This window comes from Micromesistius poutassou (assembly GCF_964030765.1).
Source record: "Micromesistius poutassou genome assembly, chromosome: 13".
Lineage (NCBI taxonomy): Eukaryota > Metazoa > Chordata > Actinopteri > Gadiformes > Gadidae > Micromesistius > Micromesistius poutassou.
The window spans coordinates 15,951,446-15,973,774 of NC_140283.1; positions in this window are offsets into that span (position 1 = coordinate 15,951,446).

Below are 22,329 nucleotides of genomic sequence, written 5' to 3' on the forward strand. Positions count from 1 at the left end.
TCTTCCTTCGCTGGTGATTTGTTCCCGGCCATCGTAGAGCCAACAACCCTTAATTATACAACATGACAGCGGCGGGGAGCTTATGAGGGTGTGCAACAAGTAACATGAATCAAAGCTCTATCAGAACCCCCTGTGACCCCTCTAAAATCGACCACGCCGCGCAATGTGACTCGGCAGAGTCACAACCTATTTAAATAGACAACCCTAATTGGACTCTGAGTCTCATGGGGCCGGTCCTACTCCCATACCAGACATTGTTGCACTTTAAGAAACGACGGACAAGCTAACAAGTGACTCACCTACCAAACACATAAATATATGTGTTTGATTTATAAGTAAAAAATTTATAGGGTCTGTTTTAGTTCCCTGAGTGCTAAGGCTTGAAGAAAAGCACTGTTCTGCAAAACAAACCCTGAGGACATGGGTCCAAATCCAGTTAAGCGTTGAGCTACTGGTAGGGCTCCAGATGCCTCTGCTGCTGCTGCACTTGAGATTTATTTGTTTTTATCATCAGCACCGGCTAAACCTTTAGTAGTCTACAGGTCGAAACGCAATCCCAGTTAAACATAGGCCTATTGCCATGACATGTTTAGATCCTCCCTGCACAGTCAATCAGAGGCCTCAACGATGATACATATGTGCCTTGGGTCTGTTCCATGCGTTTCACTCGACGGGCAGTAGCTATGGACATTGGGCCCATGTCAAGGCAAGCCGCGCCTCGGTAGAAGGAAAGGAGGTGTTTTATATTATAGAGCATAAGGGAACCCTATGGACTTCTCTACATGCTAGACATATTTATTGGTCTCAACGTCATGTGTTTCTGTTAGAGTTGTGTGTGTGTGTGTGTGTGTGTGTGTGTGTGTGTGTGTGTGTGTTTATGTGTGTCTTCACCACTACACATCTGTCTTACTTTCCAGGGATGAGTAGCAGCACTGGTAGCAGCATCTCAGAAGCTGCAGGGTGAACTGAACTTGTCCTGCGTTGTGTCTGAGGTCTGTCTCCTCCGGTCTGTCCAAGCTTTTATCTGACTTGACGTACTGCTTCACATGACCTTCTTTCCCACACACACACACACACACACACACACACACACACACACACACACACACACACACACACACACACACACACACACACACACACCCCCTAATCAGTGAGGAAGTATCCATTCTGCTTCTGCACACCTCCCCCATGACTAAATGCACCGATGTTTGAAGTTCAAAGTTAACCCTCCGAGCTACATAAATGCCAAGTCAAACCCCTTTACAATCAGCATGTGTTTTCAGTTCCCTACAGTAGTTTGAGGACGTATGAGGATGCCTTGTTGTAAATGTCATGTTCTAAAGTGTTTTAATTGAGCATCACCGTTGTTACGGCTGCTCTTCTGAGACTCTGCAGCCTATATATATTGTGTATGTTGTGGGTTTAACGCGTCAATAGATGGAGTCTTCTGGAGTCCCAGAAGAAGTCTTACATTTAAACATGAGCTCTCTTGAGTAAACTGTATACATCTGTGATTAGATACGTCATAAGATATAAATCCAGCCCCCTGGAAACAAAACAAAGGAAGAAACATTGGTGTGTGTTGCGTTGGGTTGCTTAGCATTGTGATTTATTTTATTTTATTTTTTTACACGTGTTGTGTTTCATTATGCTATTTTGTTCGCATTAGGTGTTATATTGTGGTGTGCTGTGTTCCATTAAACTGTTTTGTGTTGTCTTGCTTTGTGTTGTATTACCTTGTATTGTGTTGTGTTGTACATTGTATTGTTTTGTTTGTTGTTGTGCATTGTTTTGTTTGGTGTCTTGTTGCATTGCATTGCTTTGTATTGTTTTCTGAGTGTCGCATTGTGTGTTGTGTGTTGTAATAGTGTTGCTTCACTAGGCATGGCGGTGAGCTTTCCACGTGCGTTGTCTTATGTGGTGCTGGCTGTGTAATGTATATTAGATTTAACAAAAGCTTGTGTGTGTCATTGAGTTCCTATGATGATGTTACACTCTGCCATCCTACCGCTGCCCACTAATGAGACAGTGATCCACCATACATTCCCAGGATCAGATTATAAAGAGGTCAAGACACAGAATCACAATACGTATGTACAGTAAATCACTCACTGGTGTAGCACATACATACAGTAAATTACTCATGTGCAGCTTCTCCCAGAGCAGCCAAGCTGGGGAATGCACGGGGTGGGAATGCAAACGCACCACAGCTCCTGGCCTGGACGTCGGCCTTAGTCTCGCACCCAAGCACCTCTCGGGACGTCCAAACAGATGTGTCCCATATCAAAGTGCACCAGAAGTGAAGTTTCCTGGATGGATATCCGTAACGCTGACCAGGGACTTCTGTGTGGGGACAAATACAAAACGGAGAGCATGACTCTCCGTCACACCATCGCTCACTCTAAAAGAGAGAGAGAGAGAGTAAACAGACAGTAAAAAGACAGGGGATGTGTTCCGAGGTGATGTGTTTATTATCCCCCTAATTCCTCGTCTCTGTCAGACCGGATCCCGTCGAGGCTGGTGGCGAAAACCTCATGTTCAGGAGATTGATATTTCCACTTGAGGCTACGCAGGGAAATGTTTCAACCTGAGTTGAAGTCAAACAGAGCTGGAAAGGTTTTGACGTTGATAAGGTCACATTTTAAAGGTGACATAATATACCACCAGGTGTGAGTGTTAAAATGGGTTTTTAGGATGTCTACTCTGCGTGTGTAAAGCAGTGAAAAGGGCTGGGGCCTCGAAAACGGCGGATCGGAAGGCGAACGCACGCTCCGATAAACCAAATTAGTGCAGCGCCTTCGGATCAGCGGTTATGGCGTTTACCCCGGAGGACGGCTGGCACTCTGTTACACAGTACGTGCTAGACACTATGCGCCAGAGAAAGGTTTCAAACAGGTTGGGTGAATGTCATTCCCCCGAGGAGGAGGTTGAGGCGTGTGGGGAGTTAACATAGATATTATAACGAGGCATGAATGTCCTCTGGGAGTGACGGAGTGGTCTGCTGTTTGGGAGCGAAGAGGCGGTGAAGTGCGATCACGTTTATTTAAGCAATAATCCCTGACAGCTCTTCCGTGGTTTGGAGTCATTTTAGAGCAGCTAGGGTTTAAAAGCCCTTTAGAAAACGGTTAGTAAAATGGTTAGTATAGATGACCTAGTAAGATCTCACAAATTATTTAACATCACAGCAACATAAAAAAGGCATAATTTATTAAAAAGTAAATCATTGTTTTCCCATCATGCAATACAGTCCCTCAAGACAGCAACAGGATTATGATGTTGTGTGTGAGATCTCGTTCAAGCTATTTTGTTTACTAGTGAACACCCTTCCATCAATAAATATTACAAATAAAGTTAAAATGTAAAATGTTACATAACACATGCTTAAAGAATAACGGAAAACCTATGCAACACATGGTTGTCATGGTAGCAAAGGCAAAGGGTGGGAGCCTATACAGCAGGGGTAGCGTGCAGAGAGATAATCAAAACAGAATATTAGAAATTATGGAATATGTTCACCTGCATAATACATGATGGCAGACATGCACAGAGTCAAACATAAGGGTTGACTGCTTCAGTGTCAGTGTCATCATTCCTCACATGCACAATACATCGGTGTCTTGTAACAGCCCATCTTACTTTACCTTTAAACACATCTACGGGTTATGCTGGTAATAGCACATGATGCCGGTCCATGCATGTGTGCACATGTTGAAGAGTGACACAGTTTTCCTTCGAGATATTCGCAGATGAAGACAGCAATCACAAATAAAGTACCAGTCACTGAATGGCACTGTGAAGAATTACACAAACATAGCACATTCCAGAAATGCTTGTGTCTGAATCCAAACAGCTCTTACTGGCAGTGTTTATTGAGCAAATGGGGAAAAACTAAATTATAAATAAGTTTTTTTATAATAAACTCAATCAAAGTCACTCCAATTTTACAACAGCAATATTGGCCAAAATGAAGTGCTTCTAATAACTGCTTGAGGTGTGTGTATAACTGAAGGTCAAACCAAATTAATTGGATGACTTTTCGGTTGGGGCCTCTAAACACCTATTGTAGTGTGGGGTGTGTGTGCTTAGCAGTGTTGTGCAAGTTCACACTCACACAACTAGTTCAAAGTACAGTTCATACAAAATAAAATGAATAAATTCCTATTCATAGTTCACCAATTCAGTTTTGGTTCATGTTCAGTTCATTAACAGTTTTTTTATAAACCGAAGAAAAACTGTGGGAGTGAGTATTTTGTGCTTATCTTTTAAAATGAATCCTCTCCATTACCAGCTGCCCATCACTACAATCTCAAATTGTTCTGGATATTATCTGTACACCTGTTTCATTCATCACAACGAAGGCAGTAACTCTATTTAATAAACATGTGGACCTAAGCATCAATTCAGAATGTCACAAAATCTGAACTAGTTCAAGTTCAATTTCTTTAGTTAAAAATATTTTAAGTTCAGTTCAAAGTTTATAGAAAAATTAACTTGTTCAATTAACTAGTTATTTAAAACTAGTTCATGCACAACACTGGTGCCAAGTTTGATTACAGGCTCAGCACCGGGCCAGTTAGCGAGCTAGCATGCTATCATGCCACAAAATCATGGCAACGAGATTAACTTGGAAAATGTAGGTTGATATATTTTGTTCCATTAAAGTCGATAATGGTGTTTTGGCTCTCGTATAATTTTGCCTGGTATCTATCAAAGACATGGCTTCCAGCCATGGACATAACTCACTTTCAATCATGGAGGAATAATTGCACCCATCATGCCCACTCTCAGTATTAATCTCAATATTATTTCAATGGAAATGCTGCTTATGGTTCAAAATGGAACAAAATGGAATAACTGTGGTAAACACGTCTTTATTCAATTGAGAGAGAGTGGAGAATGGCCTGGGCTTGTGTTTGAGATGTGGGATTAGTGTGGTTGCCCTCTGTGGGAGATGGGGTTGGGCTAACATTAGTGTGAGGTGTGAGGAAGGAGAGAGAGAGCTGTGTTCTTAACGTGATGGGATACTCTGTGTCTGAACGAGTCTGAGAATTAGCCACGAAGCATGCAGGGCTCAGCTCCTAGGATTGGACTCAAATGACCCATGTAAAACAAACTTTATGATTGCAACCACATTGATTTAAGAGGGAGTCTATTTTCTACCGTTTCTTCACAGGCACAAACACAGTGAGTTCACCGGTGAGTTCATCTCAAGTGTATAATTGAAACATGAACATCAGCTTTTAATTTGATGCACTGATTGGAAGTCCAAGTTCAACAGTAGAGATGGGAATGCCACAGATTTGAAGAGTGTCAAGATTCTTCATACTGTCAAGAATGTCTAGGGTCAATGCATGTAAACATTCACGCTGCTTTAACTGGGTTACAGGTGTGGGATGAAATATAAGACACTTTTAAACAATAAATGATCCAGATATATTTAGCAGCAATATCCATTCTGTCAGGAATTATCTCACACATTCCATTCACAACAGCTTTCACGTGCACACACACACACACACACACACACACACACACACACACACACACACACACACACACACACACACACACACACACACACATGCTATTTTCTGACTGTCTATCTGTCCTCAGATGGTCTGAACCATTTAATAGTCATGTGAGTGGCAGCTCAACTCAAATGGTGCTAGAATTACGGTAATTTGAATCCATGGGTGGTATTTCCACAAATGGGAAATGGTACCCTTGAGCGATTTTTGAAGGGCTGTTATCCTTCACCCTAGTTTATATTGGCTTACCTTGAGGTGGACATCATTTTGCAGAAATTGCTATGAAAACAGTAGACCATTGCTTTTATTCAAATTATTATTCTTTCTTGCTCTTTTCTGTATATTCCCTTGTATTAGCACAAGTCAACCACATGGATGTTTTGCATCCAATGAATAAATAGCCGGGCAACCATTGACACATAGCCCTTCCATCTGCAGGATTCAATTGAACCGTCTTCCCTTGCTAGATTGGAACAAATGCAGAATCCATAGTCGTAATGGTATGAGTCCACCCATCCATTCTTCCATCTGTTCATTTCTCCAACCATCTCTCTCCATCCACCCATTCAGCCGTTGGCCTATCCGTCCATCCGTTCATAAATAGGCCCATCCGTCCATCAATCTACCCACCCTTCCACCTGTCTATCCATCCCTTCATCCATTCATTATCCACCCGCCCGCCTACCCATTAATCCCTTCCATCACTTCCTCCACCAACATGTCCCATATAAACCCACTGACCCACCCCTCGCCTCCCTGCTTCATCCCTTTCTCCATCCCTCCACATCCATCCAGCCCTATATCCAGCCATCACTCCATTCCCCCACACGTCCATCCATCCATCTATCTATCTATCCGATTACCCATCATGCGAGCCAACCCCCCCCCCCCATCAAATGGGCAGAGCTTCTCGATAGACTCTCAATTTGGAATCCAGACTGAACCTGTATGACGGTCATCCCATTAGCCGAGCCAGCATGTCTCTGAAGGTGGGAGAAACTCATGTGGGAGCACACAGAGAATGTATACGACGGAGAAAAACCCAGGTATCTGGAGTAGAACAATGTAGTAACCAACAGGGCTACTGTGTTGCTCTCATGTAATAGTTTAAAGCAGGGGAAGGCGACTTTGGAGAAACCAGCCACAGTAAACTAGGATTTAAAAGTATCCAACCGAAAGAATCCCACCCCTTCCTTCAGGCCACCATCTAAAGCCACTGAAAACACATGAACGCACACTGCCTGGCCCCTTCTGGAGGATAGGACCACGAGAGAGCGCTGCGGAGAGGAGCTTGTAACTTAATGTGATTTTTGGCCGTACCCTGATATCAAAATGCATTCAAAGTTTTACTTTGTGATTGGATAAATGTCATTTTTTAAAGAAGGAATTATCTTATACCCGAAACATTCTAGCTACGTAAGCTATTTTAATGCATGGAATATTTTCGATTTAAATGTGTCAAGTGTCATATACATTCATCATTCAACAGTCATCTAAAAGCTTCCGCTGAGAACACAGAGTTCCTGCTCCCAGGATGCCCACTTCCTGTAGTGCGTTGTCATGATTAAATTACCAATAATAACCGTCATTTGTAAGACAAATAACAGACGGTTAGTTAAGGACGGACTAAAAGAGACAATTACTAATAACATTACAAATAATTGAATCAGATTTGTTCCTCGTTAGTTATGAAGTTAGCTTAACATAGCCTATATCTTCTGTAATCTGTAATAATGAAGGAATACAAGAGCTATGACTTAATTATTTTGGACATCAGCTCATGAAAGGCTAGGCTAGGGGTCGGAAACCTTTTCAGTTGCAGAGCCATAGAAAAGATTATTACCTGAAAGAGTTCTTTGAAGAGCTTCATAAAACTCTGACAACAATTTGACATTATTCCCTTTTCTTGTGTTTAATTATCTGATCATTCTCTGTTTGATTGATTCAATTATGGTTTTATGGTCAATAAATTGACCTGCAAATTACTTGAAAATGAGTTGGTAGCTTAGAAACCCAGTGTTAAATTACATTTTCTTTTGGCAATATAATCTATTTTCACCCTGGTTGGTCTGCCATATTCAATCACTGAAAGAGCCAAGTATGGATCATCTCGAGGTTAATAGCCCATCACTTAGATCCTTTCAAAGATGTTTGCAATGTCAAACTCCCAGCGGATAAGCACTGGGTTTGATCCCCAGTGTCACGCTACCGGTACACCAGTAGTGCTGGAGTCCTTACCCCTATGAGTTGAGCCGCAAATAGGAATAGGCTACATGTGTGTTGATTATTATCAGATACGGAAAGTGGTATACTAGCATTCTAACTTGAACAAACTTTTTGAGGGGAACATTTTCTGCCAGAAAAGATCATTACTATGAATTTCATATAAATGTCAAAAATAAGGTCTTAAATAAATGGCAGCCTGTCTAGGAGACTTGGATAAATAAAATCCTCAAAGGTTTTCGATACCATTGAAATGCAGGTCATTCACGCAAAAATGCCAACTCATCTTTATGAGAGCTCTATATGAAGGAGCAGCCATCTCTTAGACTATTGGCCCTCAGAGCGTTATTTAACCAAGATTAAAACTCTGTGCCCTAAGAACTTCTGTTATTATCCTGTGCACATTTATCCTCGGCGGTTGTATAGGCACGTCGAACCTGCTGTAGACCTGCTTCCACTAGGACCGTAAACCTAATAAGGCTGCCATCAGTAAGTGATTCCTCTGTACACCCCAGACATCCTGCGCAATGGTTCCCTGCTATATGCACCGCTCTCTGGTAAATGGGAACGTGATTGAGCATATGAGCGCTGGTAATGAGGAGGTGGGCTAGGAGAGGGTGCTGAGAGAAGGGGAAGGTAGCAGGAAGATGAAGAAGAAAAAAGCTCAGAAGTCCCTCCCTCTGTCCCTTTTTTTTTTTTTTAACAGAGACTCCACTCCGTTTAAAGTTCTTTATGAATCCATGTTCTGGCAAGTGTGTGCCTCATAATTGGCCGTTCTGAACATTGGATGTGAATGTAGTAGAATGGAGCACATCTACGTCTGCCGCTACTTCCGAGTGTGTGAGCAGCACGAGGGGCATGCTATGGTTCACCGACTTAGAATTAATGAAATTCGCACCATCACTGTTTCAGATCGCTACCGCTTTCAGGGCCGACATGGAAAAGTACACAGCATGCAGCAAAGAGTGACGTGATGTCTAGAGCTCTGTGTATTCAATGCAGACACACACACACACACACACACACACACACACACACACACACACACACACACAATGCAAGACAGCAATTATGGGATGTGGACTTTGGCGTCTTGCCTGAGTGCACCTGAGCACCCTCTGTCTGGAGGTTAACACGACAACCCTGGCCTCGGCACACAGGAGCTCCTCTGCGGACCGGGGTTGTTGTAATATGTCATCGTGTTCAATTCAATTTAAAATCCAATTAAACAACTTTGTTTTTTCCGATAAGAACTTTGTTCGCGGGTGACGAGTTACAGTGCCTTAGGACTTGTGAGACGGACGACATACAAGTATAAGACGATGAGCAAGTGCATGGTAAAAGCAGTGTTAACTGTCCAAGTCTGTTCTAAAATGTGGTCCACTTAGTGATTAAAAATCGTTTTGATAACTCAAGTCACTGTGAGGAGTTGAGTGGTCTGATTGAGGCGGGGACACACTTGGTTCTGGATTGGAGTGAGCTGTATTTGCGTAGTCAGGTAAGGTGGTTGCCACGGTGGTGCACGGTGTGTGTTGCATCTGAGGCTGTGTGTGATCCATTAAACATTGTCCGTCTGCTGTGAAGGCTGCCGAGTGATTCTGGGTCCAGTCCAATGATGTGGCCGCTCATGCAGGTGATTTTGTGGCGGGGGATGAGATGGCTGTGGCTCATGAGACCAAACCAGGGGATACTGTTGATGGACCCAATGAATATTCACATTGCCAGGTGTCAAAATCACCTTGCTCAGGGATGCCTACAGGTAGACTTTGGGGGTTTAACATTGGGGAACGTTTGGGTCCGAAGACAGAACCTTTCAGCTGAAAGTAAGACACCGTAAAGATGAGACCTGATCGAAAAAAATTAAAAAAATATGTTTTTTATTTAAAAAAAGTGACCACCACTTTTCTATCTGTGCCTATCGTGATCTGTTATATGTGCATACCTCTGCGGGGTGTCTGCATATAGGTTGGCACAGCTTACCTAGCTTCCTTGAGGTTTATCACCCGTTGTGAAGCTCTGACTCACCATTGTGAGTTCTACTCTCAGGTAGGAGGGCCTGCTCTGGCCACCAGTAGGCTCTGGCAATGGCGCACCTTTATTTATAAGGTGCGCCATTGCTATTTCCATGTCCTGTTATCACACAGAAAAGAAAAAAGTCTTTGCATTTTCATGACCTTTTTATGCTCTCTGTTCCAAATACCCATACAGAAATCGGAAAGAATGAGAGTCCTGTAAATGTTTTGAATTTACCTCTTTATGAGGCTGACTCTTTCATATTTGTCTTTTCAGTATATGAGTTTCCATGCTTGTTTTTTCTTTGTTTTGTTTGTTTTCTGTCTGTATTTAGCCATCTATGCTGCTGTCTTGACTAGGTATCCCATGTAAAGAAAATCCTGAGCCTCAATGGGATTCTCCTGGTTAAATAAAGGTTAAAAATATAGTTTTTTAAAGAATATGCGGCCTGAAGTTCATCACCAGATGTTTGAAAGAAAACAGAATGTGGTGTTGGCTTGATGTCTCCGGTACACCAAAATATTATTCCTGTAATACTACTGCTCATTCTTGGCATACAGACACAGAAATCACACAGAAACACCTCAAACCATTAAACAAGAGAACATATCTGTACACTGAAACACAGGCATCTAAGTGCATAGATATAATCAACATTGATGGGATAGCTTAATAAAACACCAGGGTTTTTTAAAAATCTCCTCCATAGCATCAGCGGCTGGCCCAGTCCGACACCCAGTCCCATGTTATTCTCCGGAAAGATCCAGCCCGGTCTTTACGGAAAATGTTTCCTGGACAGTTGTGCTTTGGAGGAGACTTTTGGTCGGGATACACCTGCCGGCCAGCAAACACAGGACTCCTCTTCTTCTAAGCCGTCCTTCTCCTGGCTGGAGACACCTGGAGGGAGGGGCCTCCAGCCATCATCTCACTCAGCGTCTGAGCAACGTGCACTGGGCACGACCTGGGAGAAAAACCCACAACCTCTGGAGGTCGACCGACCGCCTTGTTACTCTGTCAGAGTGATTGCAGGCAAAAGTGCCGTCTGCCTTTCTACTGTTTTTTTGCCACTTTTTGATTGCAGCTGTGATTTCTCAGCCATAAGCCAGTGAGTTTAATTTTCTGGAAGATGGGGGTGCTTTCGGGAAACCATTTGTCCAGAGCTGGAATCAAAAAGAAGGAATGTTTTTTTAATGTTCCCTGTGTGGTTCTCGACCTTTGTTTGTTATCGGGGAAGCATCAGATGTTTCCTGGTCCCGTCCAAATAAGGGATTCATTTTTTAGACTCATTAAATGTTTGTAATCCATGAGTTATGAATACCCATTATGGTCATTAAAAAAACCTGTGTGGAGTCGGAATTGCAGACACCTATTTTTGCCATTTTTCAGTCATTTTCTTGGCATATATCTCACAATGAGCAGTAGTTGAACATAACTCTAGGCTTGCTTTGGGCTAAAAAAAGGTGACAACCGAAGACTCATAGGACAATTTAAAGGATAATACTGTGGGTGTTTAAATCATCACTTTCCATCTCCCCTGGTTTCAAAAAAACATCCCTTACCGATGCAATGTGTCACACTTACTTTGGATTCTGCCGAAGAGCCTTCAGCGTACGGGCGCTCTCACCACAAACGTAAACAAGGAAATATAAGACACAGTTACGGAGTTTGTGAAAGTTTGGAAAAATAAAACTGAATCGCCAAACACTTTACTAAATGTCATTGAGATCAAAGTGCATCTGCTCGTTTACGTTCATGGTAGCCACGCTTAAGCTAAATGCACTCAGGCAGAAGAAGTACAACAATTTCATCTTTGACAAATTATATTTCTAAATGTTTTAGTGAGGCAAGGGGAAATCGTTTCAATGGTTTAATCAGAAAGACAGTTATGGTCCTTTAAAGCAAATGCAGCTGCCGTTTAAACCCTGTGTTGTATAATTCTTCCAGCAGCGCTTCAATATACTTGCATAGATAAATTTCCTTATCACTTTTTTCCCCTAATGACAAATCCTATTGACCTCGTTTATTAATGTATTTTTTATCAGAAACCTTGTGTTTCAGGTCATAGCCCTAGCCAACATCTTATGTAAAGGATAAATATTTGCTGTTCTTTTACTGCAGCGGATGGCGGTGGGTCAGGATATTAGATAGAGAGATGTGACATGGTTGTCTGAGACTCTGTAAAGAAAAGGGCCGACCAGGTAGTAAAATGAAGAGCATATAAGTCGATTTGGACATCACTAGGGAGACGGCTCACACACAGGCTTTGATTGATAATCCCTATAAAGAAAAAGATGGACATTTTATTTTGCCCTATGCAGAACACAATGATTTTAAAGAGAATAAATGATTATACTCTTAACTAAATTTATCTTGCATGTAGAAATCTCTTCGTAAACTGTGTTTATATTAACAGAAACAGATGTTTGAAAGAATTGCTCAACATTTAGGATCACATTCTGTCCTTAAAGCGATCCCCTGCTGACATAAATTTATGTAAATTGTTGTGTTCTTCCAAATTTTCCTGAGAATGGGGCCATATCCTGTCTGCAGTTCTTGTTTTTCTTGACAATTGATGTCAAGAAGCTGCCAGCTTTGTGCGATTCGGAGGGGATAGCATAAGTCAAACATCAGGAGAAGTGAGGAGAAAATAAGACGCCATGATGCATTTCTTTAATAACATAACACTCAAATAGAGACTCACTACAGACTAAAAAATGGTAATTTGTAGACATATTTGTTCTGCGTTTCCTGTAAGGTATTGAATTGTAGAATATCATTGTCGCTATCACTATCACTTCATTAATCAATCAAATAATGTTTTATTTAATCCTTTATTGCATAATGGTTAAATGGATACATGTATTCATAATATGGTTAATTGGTCTATTAACGCAATCATTCCTTTCCATTCCAAGTGATGAATACCCGTTCTGAAGACTCATTAGCCATAATTGACAATGCTGTGTGTTTACTTATTATTACTGACTACACCTATAATTATTCCTGCCTTTCATCTCAATACAGGCACATATTGTGTGCCCGCTGGAATACTGAGCTAATGGCGACTCTGTGTGCCTTTCGAAATCCGTTCTAAGCCACTTGTGAAATTTAATAAATACCTACAACATTCATTGATTAGATAAAACCTGTTTCTCCACATAAACATTAAACATAGGTCCCTCAATCCAGATTATCAGAAAGTTCAAAATGTGCACATTGCTGTGAAAGAAAGAAATAAAAAACATGAAGGGAATGATTTGACGTGATTTAGACTAGGATTAGCTGTGTTATCAGACATTCCTCCACACATACTCTCTCATACCTCTCAGCCTCCTCGTAAACCTTCTTGAAACATCACATAGCTCTCCGAACAGCGTTATAGCCCAGTGATGCAGTAGGGTTAAACTAAGTAAAAGTATATAGAAATAAAGTACAAATGGGTCAACATTAAAAGTCCTACTTTGTAGATTTTTTTCTTCTCAATAAGGACATTTAGAACACTTGCATTAGTAAAGTATAAGAATTTAAATGAAATGTATTTAATTAAAAGGTATGGATCAAAATAATGACCGCCTATTTGATTAAACTGTATACGTTTTGTAACCAAATAAAGTAACGTAAAGTCAAATCGCTCTTTCTGTTTCACTGAGGTGAAATCCATCCTGTCGCCCTTTATGATGAGTACATCTGGAAACAAAAAACATCAGTAAGTTTGAGCTATCTCATCTCGGCAGGAATTCAGACCTAAATCTTTGGATGCATTAGATTGAAATGTCACCGTATGGATTTAAAAATGTTGCGCCAGTTGTCCAAATTATTTGCACATTCAAGACATTTGCAAAAGCTAATATAAAAAAAGATTGTTTTTAATTGAGACTTTCGATCTGATTATGTAACTGTACTAAACCTTATGGAGTGATGGGTCAGGATGGGATCAATAGAAGATGTAGCTGTAGATATCATTCAATCTGAGTGAAATGATTGACAATCCCTTCAGGTATTACTAATAAACCAACTTTGGCACCATAGACAGTCATGGAAGAATGATTGCAATCAGAAACAGGTTTACTGTAAATGTCCAGTCCTTTGGGTTACAGAAGAATTATGCAATGTGTAATTAACCTCGCGGAAACATCAATTTGTATGTAAGCGGTATTAAAACAACCCTTGAAATATATATATAATTTAGTATTCTAATGTCCTTTTTTGGTAAACTGGGAGTAAACACTGAATGAGTAAAAGGCTGTTCATAAAAAAGAACAATGAGGCCTCTTTGAATGGAGTCACACAGCTTAAATGTTAGGGGATGCAACTAAAATGGAACAATTTCAGTTTACAATAAACCCAATTTCAGAGTAAATGGGTTTATTTTCATAGGTATTGCGACCTTCAATAGAACCTTTGTCTCCTGCCGGTCCAGTTTATCAGGGACTTTCATTCGGTCATTACTGACATGCACCTTACAGGATGTTCAAGAAGCCATGACAGACCTCTTTAACAACACCACCCGTCACACCGCTGCAAACGCAGTCGCTTACCTTGGCGCGCTACGAGTAGATTGTACATCATTAGCTTCCAATGAGCCTTTACCCAAAGCATATTTTGAGATGGATGTCATTAATGAGCAGGTAGCAGCAGCGGAACTTTATCGACAATTAGGGCCCTTGCGGTGGCATTTCTGCCTATACGGAGTCTGTGATTGTCGGACGGTCGCCTAGGAAACCTTACATTAAATGACCTTCTGGGGTTACCTCGTCCTGTCAGCGGAGACTAGGGGAGAACAAAATCTTTCTGACCTTTCCGGATCACGGATTAACCTCTGTCTGCCGCACAGTGAGCCGTTCACTGGCCATATCGCTGCTCAAGTTAAGCACCAAGGGCTCTCTATGCAATGAGTAAACTACCAGTGTGTGTGTGTGTGTGTGTGTGTGTGTGCGCGTGTGCGTGTGCGTGTGCGTGCGTGCGTGCGTGCGTGCGTGCGTGCGTGCGTGCGTGCGTGCGTGCGTGCGTGCGTGTGTGTTTCTCTTTGGAGTAAATCCACTGTAATCTCACCATATTCATTTGGCGCAAACAAATGAAAATATCCCTCCTTGTCTCCCCCCCTTCCCCAACCTCACACAACACCCACACTAATAAATCATATCATTACGTCTGATGTCTAAAGGGTCATTCAAGACACACACACACACACACGGAGGTTGAAGCAACACCATTTGTCAGCACTGTGAAGCTGTAGAATGAAAAATTCTCTCTCTCTCTCTCTCTCTCTCTCTGTGTAATTTTTACCAGGTTTGTTTGGCTAAAATACCGGATAGTTGCTCTTCTTTTGATAGGTGATTTTAATATTCGTGACTTGAGGGATAACAGGCCTGTGCTATGTCGGTGTTATATAATGTTATTATGGTGTTTTGCCCTCCAGGTGTCTGCACCAAAAACTATGAATACCAATCCCGGTCCAAATCCTGTCAGCCCCCTTCAACATTAGGACCCCCCTCCCCTCTCTTCCACAACACTCTGCTTATTCATAATGCAAGACTGTATACCATGGCCAGGCGCAGCACTTGATGGCTGTCATTATGGCCGGTCGTTAAACCCAGAGAGGCGGAGAGTCATGGTATGTGTTTTTAAAAGGAAATAACATCACGTCTTGATTTCACATGTGTTATTTGAGGGCAAATATACTGGAGTCATTATTTGCAAAAAGGAATTTCCCTTTTAAAGTGGGTTTGGATGAAATGTTCTGCTAAAGGACCAAATAACACATGGTTATTATTAATGGAGGTAAATAAATGTTTAAGTCGCAATGTGTAAGACGGAGCCCCTCGCAGTTAGTAGGCGGGAGACTTTCAAAAGTGCAAAAAAACGATATGATACTGTTTTGGTCCACTCTAACTGGCTCTGCAACTGTGTGACTAACTAGCGCAGCTTGGCTGGCTGGGAGGCGACAGTGGGAGGGTTTCGGGAGTGTCTGTGTCTGTAGTAAGATACTTGTAAACAAAGCGGCGATATTTTCAATTTGTGGAATATATCAGTTATAGGATGTGATTTCATTGATACCATTACTGAAATCACAATCGACATTGATATATTTACATTTTGATATAGATAATTTTTAGCTACAAGCTAGTTGAAATGTTACACACTGCAACTTTAAGTTCAAATATATGTTTGTTAAAAAAAAAAATAATAACGCTTAATGTGGACACGGCCCATGCAGGATTAGTTTAAGAGGCTTTGTTTGAAAAAGGGCAAAATGACATCGCACAGCAGCCACTGTGCGATGCCATGTTCAAAATGATCATGCATCACATTCCATTCTTCTCCAGCATGGTCTACCATGAGATAACCCCCAGACGGCCCTGGAGCTCAGGGTGATCCAGCAGGACCCATCATCCTCTTAAACGGTAATAGAATCCATGCAGAAGAACCCGAGTTTGGCCTCGTCTCCCAACACGTACCTAAGTGCACCATTTGGAATCCACTTCACCGGACCCTGTTTAAAATAGCATCTGCCACAACTCTCCTGAATTGCTTTCATATATGATCCAACAGTTCCACAGAGCTATCGTTTCTGATACTCTGTCCCCGCTGTCAGTGTATATTAGCAGTGCTTGAAAAACAAATCAATTTTCAGTGAGCTAGTTCCCGGGTGCTGAATCGTGATTTTTTTTTTTCCTCTTGTGAGTTACCTAACAGCAGTTACGTAATATACCCCAGGGTCTATTTAACTTTGTCCTTTCAAGACAAGAGACACATATCGAAAGTGCAGACATGACACAATCAGGGAAAATTTTGAGCCCGTCTGATAAACAATGAAGAAACAGCACAAACCAGAAGGCTTCTGGAACCTTCCTGTGCCTCACAATGTCGCTTCTATACTTAGAAAATAACGTGGTTACTCCGTCCTCATCCTTAAAATTAGATCAAGATCAAAATGTGTTTACTAATAAGATGCCTTTGCTTTCATGAGGTAAAACCACATGCACGCAACACACTCACTCACACGCACACAGGTCAGTGAGTTGTATAAGTTTTCCTTTCATGGTCATCAAACAAAAACTGCCTTCCACTCAGAATGACGTTACGAAACAAACATCGTTTTGCTGTACGCCTACTAAAAGTCTCTTATCTTATCTGCTTAGTGTTTCATTATCATGAAAAAAAATCATATATATATATATATATATATATATTTAAAAACCTACGCAGTTCATATTATATTCTAAAAACACTTTGGAGGCAACTCAAGTGACCCGCGGCCCAAGAATATGAGCACGAGGGAGCCCTCTCTGCAAGAGATTAGTCACCTCACGCACAGTCACAGCCTCGCTGCAGCTCAACACGAAAAACACTCACGGATCATCTGCAGGATGTCACACTGAGGAGCCCCCCCCACCCCCCCCCACCCTTAGCGTGAGAGAGAGTCGTTATGGATGTGGCCGTCCGACAAACATAACGCAATCCCCCCCGCCGTCCCGCTGAATGAGAATGACGAGTGTATAGCGGGCGATGGAGAGCGGCCCCATGCGGTGACCCGAGGGCAGAGAGCGGGGCCGCACAGGGGCCCTTTGTCCTCCAGACGCTTCCCCTGTCTGCTCACGGCCATTGAATTAATTCAGAAAAAGACCCTGGTCGGCTATATAGGGTGTTGCGATGGGGAAGGAAGCACCTTTGACCCCCCCCGCCCCCGTCGGAGGTGGAGGTGGACGTGGACGTGGAGGTAGTCCTGCGCTGCTGTGCGTTTTCTTGGGAAACCGGATAGGCGCCATGCAGTTTCTTTGAAGGGGGGGGGGGTCAAGATTCAGAGATAATCCCGTGATCCTGGGCGACGGGGGCCGCGCACATGCACACACAGACACAAGCGTGCTGGCGCTGACACGCAGAGACCAGAGGAAGCCTCCACAGAGGTTAGGAAAAATAAGAAATGGAACGAGGGAAGGCAGACTGTTAAATAATGAAACGGTTTGTTGGAATAGTGAGTCACAAAAGTTGAATACTTCACAATCATAATTGTTTGCGCGTGCACACACATGCGTTCGTGTGTGTGTGTGTGTGTGTGTGTGTGTGTGTGTTGATTAGGTTTCTGGCCGCTGTCTGACTACCAATATGGCAAGGGAAAATATAGGACCTCTGCCAGCAGTTCACTCTGCGCTCTATCTCCTTCCCAGCTTCCCACAGATCTCTCTAATGTGCAGATCGCTCCAGTGTGTGTGTGTGTGTGTGTGTGTGTGTGTGTGATCATATTTTGCTAAACAATAATTTGCAGATTTCCAGCAGCTTTCAGTTTGCTAATGGGTTCTACTGTACTGTTGAGTTGATAAGTGATTGCTGCCTCTATTTCGTTCGGTTGAGGTTTTCGCTCAGCTGGCTTTTATTGTTGTTTTACCCCCTCCCGTTCCCCCTGAGGCCCTTGATTTTCCATATTTATTTTGTGTTAAAATTTTAAAAATGTAACAAATTGGATATGCCCTAATGGTTTGGGTCTGGTACTTATTGTCAGCTAACAGGGGAGTCATACATTGTGTGTTGCGTCTGTTTCCCCTCAATCCTAGCAATCCTTTTTTATTTTATTCCCTACTTGCTCACAGCTACCAGACCGGCCCATGTGCTCAACAGATGTGCCGTTTGGGAAGTTAACAAAGGGAACAAAACTCCTCATTGCGCTTTCGTCATAATGAATTGTTTGTTTGCGTGCTTATGCGTTCTTTATGTGTTCTTGGAAAAAACGAAAGCGGAAAATAATCACACAAAGCTTACATCAGGAGAAACGTGGTTGGGGGTTCTATTTATGTTGCGTTGCTCAAGGGCGGGGCACGGGGGCCGGGCACGCAGGGGGTCGGGGGTCCAGGGACGTGAGGAGGTTGCGGGGGCAAGCACACATGTGTTCTTTGTTCACTGACAAGTGTTGACTGAAATACTGGAAATGGATTGGAAAAACCTGACACATTCCTCTGCAACAGGATCATGCCGATGAGTTCCCAGAGAGTTTCCCTTTGATCTGCTCAGCACGGGGAGATCCATTCCAATCACCGCTCAATAAATGCATAAAATAAAAAGGCTTCATTGTTATGGATGAGCTCTCACAAAATCTCCTCATCCACCTCCTCCTCCACCTCCACCTACTCCTCATCCACCTCCTGATCCACCTTCACCTCCTCCACCTCCACCAACTCCTCATCCTCCTCCACCACCACCTACACCTCATCCACCTTCTCCTCCTCCACCTCCACCAACTCCTCTCCATCCTCCTCCTCCACCTCCACCAACTCCTCACCATCCTCCTCCTCCTCCACCACCTCCACCTCCTACTCCTCCACCTCCACCTCCAGCTCCTGGAAACCAATTCAGTTTTGGCAGGAGCAATCACGGGTCCGGGGGAAGGGGATCCTCGTCTAGAAGTCTAAAAGTCCAACTGGCGTTGGATCAACGTAAAGGTAGTATTCACAGAGTGTCCTTGAAGTACGAAAATAAAACACTGGGGAAGCTGCTCGATAGAAGAAACTATGATAATGAGTGGAAAATCGAACTGGCGAAAAAAAGAACAGGGGAGGATCAGAGAGGGAGGATGAAAGAGAGAGAAAGGTATGATGAAAACAACCCAGGGAATACAACTGTATCGTTTTTTTCTGATAGCGGATCCTTCGAGAGACGGACGCAGTCTTGGGCTTATGGGGATTCATATACTGTAGCTCCGCAGGCTCCACAATAATGAAGGTTTATGGTTCATGTCATATTGCATCTGAGAACCTTTTATATTATCTAAAGGCCCCCCGGTGACTGATCTTGCGACATGAAAAGACGAGCAGAAAAAATGTGTAATTGCAACCATACATGAACCACCATATATCATTGGAATTGCAGCATACCATATGTATATGCTGCATGTCACAAAATATGAACAACATCAAAGTCCTAATGTGGTTACTATGGATGTACTACTATAGATGTCCTGTTCAACTCGTAGAGCACAGCATCAACACTGCCAGGGTTAGGGGTTTGATTCCCCACTACTGGCTGATATTGCTCATATCGTATTCCAAGACACTTCCACATGGATCGTATAGATCTCTCTGCTGTAGCCCTCAACAGACACTAGTCCAGGGTCCGCCCCCACCTCCATGGTGTGAGGAGGGATACACACACTATAAGGAATAGAGCCTGGCTGTTATTTTTCATACCTCTGAGCTAATTGGCCCAAACCCCGAGATGGGATTATTGGCTGTTTGTTCATCATAGGAATTTAATCAAGTCTGAAGTGTGTGTGTGTGTGTGTGTGTGTGTGTGTGTGTGTGTGTGTGTGTGTGTGTGTGTGTGTGTGTGTGTGTGTGTGTGTGTGTGTGTGTGTGCGTGTGTGTGGTCTGGCTATAGTTATTTAGTTGTGAGGGTCTACGATTGGCTGCTGTTACAAATCATATTACACAACAGCCTCAACTATATTCCTTTTTGGACACCAAAAGTTAGGTGGTTGTCATGACCCTGAAGAAAAACAGTTTCATGAATGATCAAAATAAGTTGTATTTTTGAGGACTAAATGTCTACATTTTAGTGTGCGTGTATGTGCTTGTGTGTGTGTGTGCGCGAACGTGTGCATTAGCGCGTGTGCGCGTGCATGCGTGCGTGCGTGCGTGTGTGTGTGTGAGTGTGTGCATGTGTATCTGTATGAGCATGTGTGAATGTGTGTGTGTGTTCTATCTTTACAGCCTCTAATGTATGTGAATGCATCTGCATCCTGTAGATAGTGGGTGTAGGATTGTAAACAAGCGTTTCAAGACAGGATATTTAGTATAGTAGTTCTTGAATAATCTTTTTTTAATGATGATTAAATGAATGATTACGGATTTAAGTGCTCCTTTGTATTACTGGCTACAAAATCAACACTTTGATTTTATTTTGACCATGAATAAATAAATGAATGGGTGAACAAAATGATCAAAGAAAAAAGAAAAAGATATTGCGAAACCCTAAACTAAAGGTTCTCTGGTTGTGTGGGGTCACAGAGCCTTCAGAATAAGAGCAGTGAGAACATTTCAGCCAATTCTCCTGATTAATGATCGGTCAAGACAAATCGTTTCCAGTTTCCCAGCACGTATGAATGCACACGCATGCACACACACACACAAACACACACACAAACACACACATGCATACATATGGCCTACATAAATACACCCCCCCGCGTTCCCCAATAGTGCAATAAATAGCTCTGCCTTAGTTCCGTGTTTACGTTTAGGAGCAACTTTCTCATCCGCTCCGCGTATCATACTGAGCATGGCACACACACATCTGCAGACCACCTGCTGGGTCTCCGAACACAACAAGTTGTCTGGGCAGGGATTGGCTGCCGAGGGGGGGGGCCCAGAGTCCCGCCCACATCAGGGATCTCGTTCCCCGGGGGTTTCACTCTACGCCTCCGCAATGCAAACTGTAGTTTACTGTATACAAAATCCTCCTCCTCCTCCTCCTCCAGTTTCCTCAACAGAGCCCCGGCGTCGGGTTAATGCTAAACTACGTGCTAAACCTTCAGCGAAAGGCCAGAGCAGAAGTCGTAGTTTACTGTACACAAAACCTTCTCATCTTCCTCCTCCTCCTCCTCCAGTTTCCTCAACAGAGCCCCGGCGTCGGGTTAATGCTAAACTATATGCTAAACCTTCAGCGACAGGCCAGAGCAGAAGTCGTAGTTTACTGTACACAAAACCTTCTCATCTTCCTCCTCCAGTTTCCTCAACAGAGCCCGGGCGTCGGTTAATGCTAAACCCCGTGCTAACCTTTAGCGACACGCCGGAGCAGAACGGCGCGGTCACGCATCAGGATGAGACAGCGCCGTTATGAGCGTGCCGGGGTCTCGATCATGGGACGGACGCAGACACCGTGACAGGCCGCGGCCGATGACAGAGTGATCCGCCGCCATGTGCTGTTTGTGGCCTAATCACACGGAAGCCTAGCTCACATACGTCTGTCCGTCTGTCGGTCGGTAGCTTAGCGTTAACGTTGTACGGGTCATTGAGAAGCGTGGCGCCTTTGCTAGGAACTTTACCTCACATGACAAGGTCTTTATTTAGAGTCTCGGTCGCTCAGTTCACCACTGCTAAGTGAGCTTTAACGACATGTGTCCACTAGAGAACATTATGCGCACTGAACTTTCCTTTTGAAATAAGCGTTAGACCACACAACCGATGAGGCGGGCAGGGGGAAAGAAATGAATGTAGGAACATTCCATCACATGTCTGACGCAGAGAGGACATATCTGACGTAGTATTTTAGGTATTTTTCGTCTTCATTTTACCTTATTGCCTCATTAACACTTCACACATCAAAACTTTAAAGCAGGATTCATTTGTAGGGATTCTCTTGTGCAACAAAATGTCTAGATAAAATGAATCATTGGAAAGGATTTCTCGGCGGAAGCAGAAGGAGGAGGTGGACATAAACTTCCTGTTTGCCCCACAAAAACACGTTGGCCGAGTTCGTCCCGAAAGTAGAAGAACAAATATGTCACCTGTGGTTCACTCAGATTCATCGATAAAGTAAAAGGAAATAAAGTTCAAAATAATAATCAACATGA